At 45.1% G+C, this 6,587-nt stretch overlaps 2 non-coding genes across 2 annotated transcripts; both read left to right on the top strand.

Annotated features, from left to right (window-relative positions):
• trnan-guu (transfer RNA asparagine (anticodon GUU)) lies at window positions 1-74 on the top strand. Its single transcript has one exon. It is a non-coding gene; the product is annotated as a tRNA-Asn (tRNA).
• A 2,135-nt stretch (window positions 75-2,209) lies between these two features.
• On the top strand, window positions 2,210-2,283 carry trnan-guu (transfer RNA asparagine (anticodon GUU)). The gene has a single exon. It is a non-coding gene; the product is annotated as a tRNA-Asn (tRNA).
• The last annotated feature ends 4,304 nt before the right edge of the window (window positions 2,284-6,587 follow it).

Genomic DNA, 6,587 nt, shown 5'->3' with positions numbered 1-6,587 from the left:
GTCTCTGTGGCGCAATTGGCTAGCGCGTTTGGCTGTTAATCGAAAGGTTGGTGGTTTAAGCCCACCCAGGGACGTCGCCCCTTATTAAGCGTTTCATTATGCGCCCCTGGACGTGCGTGTTCTAATCTCTGTGTTTGCATTGTTGTCTTCTTTTCCTGATTATTTAACAACGCTGCTCTGATCCATTACCTGACTGTTTCCATGCATTCATGATAAGCAATTTTCAATGAAATGAGCAAAAACCATGCACAGACGTCGAACCCATGCTAAATATATTAAAGTCGGTCGGGCTTCGAAAAAAGCAATGCAAATTCATTCAATGGCTGCACAATCTGGGACTGTTCCACCGCTGGGATTAGGGAAAACAAGTTGAATGCGGTGGACCATTTTAATGATATTTTACCTGCATCAAATAAGTTCACTTTTATTGATGTACACTAAAAGTCCCTGGCTGACATTGTTGCAGTCCACTGCTAACAGCTGATCAAAGCAGGTGTGGAATTACTCGTGACAGCTGAGCACCAAGCGCTGAATTTTCTTCAGTTTTCAAATCCAATTCCACACATCGTGACTCAGAATCACTGCTGTGAGAGTGGGAAATCGCTGCAAATACTCAACAGGACGGGCAACTTGTGAAAACTCTTTCAATTTTTGTTGTACAGACTTTTCTTAAAACTTCTAACTGGACCATATGGCAATATAAAGCGTGTGTGTGTGTCTGTGGCTGTGGCTGTCATGGTTCTATCGAAACTGTGAGTCTTGATGTTCTGAGGGCGATGCATTGTGAGTGTGTCAGTTGTAAATCTCCTTTTATTTTGATAATATATATCAGGTTCTAAATATATAAATATTGTGCACTTGAGTATTATGGGTGTATCAGTGTGCTCATTCTGAATAAATGTGTGTGTGTGTGTGCGTGTGTTACTTCTCAATGTATTTGTGTGTATCTGTGTTGTGTATACATTTTTCTATGTGTCAAAGCAAAGTAAGAGAGCAATAAATAAGCAGAAAGTACACATAAACTCACACAATGCCACAACACGGTTCAGAAACACGCACACAAACTCACACAGTCCGACAAAACGGTTCAGAAACCCGCAGACAAACTCACACAGTCCTAGAACACCGTTCAGAGACACATTAAACTCACAGCGTCCCACAACACGCTGCAAAGCCACACACAAACTCACACGGTCCCACAGCACGGTTCAGAGACATACACAAACTTACACAGTCCCACAACACGGTTCAGACACGCACACACAATCTCACTCAGTCCCGCCGTTCATTTAAAATACCTGTCGAGCACGATAGATCTTAAAACCAGAGACGTTCACCATCCTGACTGCACATATCCATTCCAGTAGCGAAAGGGGGAGCACTGGCTCCGGCCAGTTCTGATATAGCACGAGGCTTGTCAATCAAGTCATGCTCCACCCAGCCCAGATTGAGTCACCTACCAGGTCGCAGTTTACTGTGTGTCAGAACCTGCCCCTCAGGTGTGGGAGATTTCAAGCTTAGTCTGTCGGTTAAAAGGGCATGGGGGCAGATTGGCCTTTTGCCATGTGGCAGTATCCTCAATAAAAGCCTCTTTGCCTGGGAAACCGGGTCTAACGGTAGCTACCTGGAGACGAACCGTCAACATTGTGAGTGCAAAAGCAAACGAATGGTGGATGCTGGAAATCTGAAATGGAAAGAGAAAATGCAGGAAATGCGCAGCAACTCAGGCAGCACATCTGGAAAGACAAACAGTGTTAGACTTTCTGGTGGGTAGCCTTTCTTCACAACTGGATAAAGGTTAGAGATTGAACAGGTATAAAGCGAGTGCAGAGGCAGAGGGAAAGGCGAAGGGGCAAGGTCTGGGATAGGGTGGAACTGTGGCCTGGAGACTTTGTCTGTCAGGGGAAAGATTTCCGCAGCAGAACAGTGTGATATTGTTAAATGAGCTCTGTTTTGTGCTTCGTACAATTGTTGAATTGCCGCAACCGTTTTGACATTGTCCCCTTGTGAAATGGTTCTCCGACTGACGGAAAAAGTGCTGGGGAGAAATTTTGATTTGTACCACCAGATGGCAGAGATAAACAGATACCATCCCGCAGCGTCGATCTGGAAAAGCTGATGACTGGCAGGATTCTCCAGCTCACACGACCTGAGACTCGAATTCATTGAAACACTGGTTTGCAGTGTCTTGCGTAATTTTGCGGTGGTCGTCTCTGTGGCGCAATTGGCTAGCGCGTTCGGCTGTTAATCGAAAAGTTGGTGGTTCAAGACCACCCAGAAACGTCGGCCCTGATTGAGCGTTTCACTCAGCGCCCCTGGACGTGCTTGTTCTACTCTCTGTGTTTGCATTGGTGTCTTCTTTTCCTGATTATTTAACAACGCTGCTCTGATCCATTACCTGACTGTTTCCATGCATTCATGATAAGCAATTTTCAATGAAATGAGCAAAAACCATGCACAGACTTCGAACCCATGCTAAATATATTAAGGTCGGTCGGGCTTCGAAAAAAGCAATGCAAATTCATTCAATGGCTGCACAATCTGGGACTGTTCCACCGCTGGGATTAGGGTAAACAAGTTGAATGCGGTGGACCATTTTAATGATATTTTACCTGCATCAAATAAGTTCACTTTTATTGAAGTACACTAAAAGTCCCTGGCTGACATTGTTCCAGTCCACTGCTAACAGCTGATCAATGCAGGTGTGGTATTGCTCGTGACAGCTGAGCACCAAGCGCTGAATTTTCTTCAGTTTTCAAATCCAATTCCACACATCGTGACTCAGAATCACTGCTGTGAGAGTAGGAAATCGCTGCAAATACTCAACAGGACGGGCAACTTGTGAAAACTCTTTCAATTTTTGTTGTACAGACTTTTCTTAAAACTTCAAACTGGACCATATGGCAATATAAAGCGTGTGTGTGTGTCTGTGGCTGTGGCTGTCATGGTTCTATCGAAACTGTGAGTCTTGATGTTTTGAGGGCGATGCATTGTGAGTGTGTCAGTTGTAAATCTCCTTTTATTTTGATAATATATATCAGGTTCTAAATATATAAATATTGTGCACTTGAGTATTATGGGTGTATCAGTGTGCTCATTCTGAATAAATGTGTCTGTGTGTGTGCGTGTGTTACTTCTCAATGTATTTGTGTGTATCTGTGTTGTGTATACATTTTTCTATGTGTCAAAGCAAAGTAAGAGAGCAATAAATAAGCAGAAAGTACACATAAACTCACACAATGCCACAACACGGTTCAGAAACACGCACACAAACTCACACAGTCCGACAAAACGGTTCAGAAACCCGCAGACAAACTCACACAGTCCAAGAACACCGTTCAGAGACACATTAAACTCACAGCGTCCCACAACACGCTGCAAAGCCACACACAAACTCACACGGTCCCACAGCACGGTTCAGAGACATATACAAACTTACACAGTCCCACAACACGGTTCAGACACGCACACACAATCTCACTCAGTCCCGCCGTTCATTTAAAATACCTGTCGAGCACGATAGATCTTAAAACCAGAGACGTTCACCATCCTGACTGCACATATCCATTCCAGTAGCGAAAGGGGGAGCACTGGCTCCGGCCAGTTCTGATACAGCACGAGGCTTGTCAATCAAGTCATGCTCCACCCAGCCCAGATTGAGTCACCTGCCAGGTAGCAGTTTACTGTGTGTCAGAACCTGCCCCTCAGCTGTGGGAGATTCCAAGCTTAGTCTGTCGGTTAAAAGGGCATGGGGGCAGATTGGCCTTTTGCCATGTGGCAGTATCCTCAATAAAAGCCTCTTTGCCTGGGAAACCGGGTCTAACGGTAGCTACCTGGTGACGAACCGTCAATATTGTGAGTGCAAAAGCAAACGAATGGTGGATGCTGGAAATCTGAAATGAAAAGAGAAAATGCAGGAAATGCGCAGCAACTCAGGCAGCACATCTGGAAAGACAAACAGTGTTAGACTTTCTGGTGGGTAGCCTTTCTTCACAACTGGATAAAGGTTAGAGATTGAACAGGGATAAAGCGAGTGCAGAGGCAGAGGGAAAGGCGAAGGGGCAAGGTCTGGGAGAGGGTGGAACTGTGGCCTGGAGAATTTGTCTGTCAGGGGAAAGATTTCCGCAGCAGAACAGTGTGTCATTGTTAAATGAGCTCTGTTTTGTGCTTCGTACAATTGTTGAATTGCCGCAACCGTTTTGACATTGTCCCCTTGTGAAATGGTTCTCCGACTGACGGAAAAAGTGCTGGGGAGAAATTTTGATTTGTACCACCAGATGGCAGAGATAAACAGATACCATCCCGCAGCGTCGATCTGGAAAAGCTGATGACTGGCAGGATTCTCCACTTCACACGACCTGAGACTCGAATTCATTGAAACACTGGTTTGCAGTGTCTTGCGTGAATTTGCTGTGGTCGTCTCTGTGGCGCAATTGGCTAGAGCGTTCGATTGTTAACCGAAAGGTTGGTGATTCAAGCCCACCCAGGGACTTGGGCCCTGATTGAGCGTTTCACTTAGCGCCCCTGGACGTGCTTGTTCTACTCTCTGTGTTTGCATTGGTGTCTTCTTTTCCTGATTATTTAACAACGCTGCTCTGATCCATTACCTGACTGTTTCCATGCATTCATGATAAGCAATTTTCAATGAAATGAGCAAAAACCATGCACAGACGTCGAACCCATGCTAAATATATTAAGGTCGGTCGGGCTTCGAAAAAAGCAATGCAAATTCATTCAATGGCTGCACAATCTGGGACTGTTCCACCGCTGGGATTAGGGAAAACAAGTTGAATGCGGTGGACCATTTTAATGATATTTTACCTGCATCAAATAAGTTCACTTTTATTGATGTATACTAAAAGTCCCTGGATGACATTGTTCCAGTCCACTGCTAACAGCTGATCAATGCAGGTGTGGTATTGCTCGTGACAGCTGAGCACCAAGCGCTGAATTTTCTTCAGTTTTCAAATCCAATTCCACACATCGTGACTCAGAATCACTGCTGTGAGAGTAGGAAATCGCTGCAAATACTCAACAGGACGGGCAACTTGTGAAAACTCTTTCAATTTTTGTTGTACAGACTTTTCTTAAAACTTCAAACTGGACCATATGGCAATATAAAGCGTGTGTGTGTGTCTGTGGCTGTGGCTGTCATGGTTCTATCGAAACTGTGAGTCTTGATGTTTTGAGGGCGATGCATTGTGAGTGTGTCAGTTGTAAATCTCCTTTTATTTTGATAATATATATCAGGTTCTAAATATATAAATATTGTGCACTTGAGTATTATGGGTGTATCAGTGTGCTCATTCTGAATAAATGTGTCTGTGTGTGTGCGTGTGTTACTTCTCAATGTATTTGTGTGTATCTGTGTTGTGTATACATTTTTCTATGTGTCAAAGCAAAGTAAGAGAGCAATAAATAAGCAGAAAGTACACATAAACTCACACAATGCCACAACACGGTTCAGAAACACGCACACAAACTCACACAGTCCGACAAAACGGTTCAGAAACCCGCAGACAAACTCACACAGTCCAAGAACACCGTTCAGAGACACATTAAACTCACAGCGTCCCACAACACGCTGCAAAGCCACACACAAACTCACACGGTCCCACAGCACGGTTCAGACACGCACACACAATCTCACTCAGTCCCGCCGTTCATTTAAAATACCTGTCGAGCACGATGGATCTTAAAACCAGAGACGTTCACCATCCTGACTGCACATATCCATTCCAGCAGCGAAAGGGGGAGCACTGGCTCCGGCCAGTTCTGATAGAGCACGAGGCTTGTCAATCAAGTCATGCTCCACCCAGCCCAGATTGAGTCACCTACCAGGTCGCAGTTTACTGTGTGTCAGAACCTGCCCCTCAGGTGTGGGAGATTCCAAGCTTAGTCTGTCGGTTAAAAGGGCATGGGGGCAGATTGGCCTTTTGCCATGTGGCAGTATCCTCAAAAAAAGCCTCTTTGCCTGGGAAACCGGGTCTAACGGTAGCTACCTGGAGACGAACCGTCAACATTGTGAGTGCAAAAGCAAACGAATGGTGGATGCTGGAAATCTGAAATGAAAAGAGAAAATGCAGGAAATGCGCAGCAACTCAGGCAGCACATCTGGAAAGATAAACAGTGTTAGACTTTCCGGTGGGTAGCCTTTCTTCACAACTGGATAAAGGTTAGAGATTGAACAGGTATAAAGCGAGTGCAGAGGCAGAGGGAAAGGCGAAGGGGCAAGGTTTGGGATAGGGTGGAACTGTGGCCTGGAGAGTTTGTCTGTCAGGGGAAAGATTTCCGCAGCAGAACAGTGTGACATTGTTAAATGAGCTCTGTTTTGTGCTTCGTACAATTGTTGAATTGCCGCAACCGTTTTGACATTGTCCCCTTGTGAAATGGTTCTCCGACTGACGGAAAAAGTGCTGGGGAGAAATTTTGATTTGTACCACCAGATGGCAGAGATAAACAGATACCATCCCGCAGCGTCGATCTGGAAAAGCTGATGACTGGCAGGATTCTCCAGCTCACACGACCTGAGACTCGAATTCATTGAAACACTGGTTTGCAGTGTCTTGCGTAATTTTGCGGTGGTC

This window comes from Heterodontus francisci, chromosome 22, assembly GCF_036365525.1.
Source record: "Heterodontus francisci isolate sHetFra1 chromosome 22, sHetFra1.hap1, whole genome shotgun sequence".
Classification (NCBI taxonomy): domain Eukaryota; kingdom Metazoa; phylum Chordata; class Chondrichthyes; order Heterodontiformes; family Heterodontidae; genus Heterodontus; species Heterodontus francisci.
The sequence above is the reverse complement of the archived record's forward strand: the minus strand, read 5'-3'. Positions and strand labels throughout refer to the sequence as shown.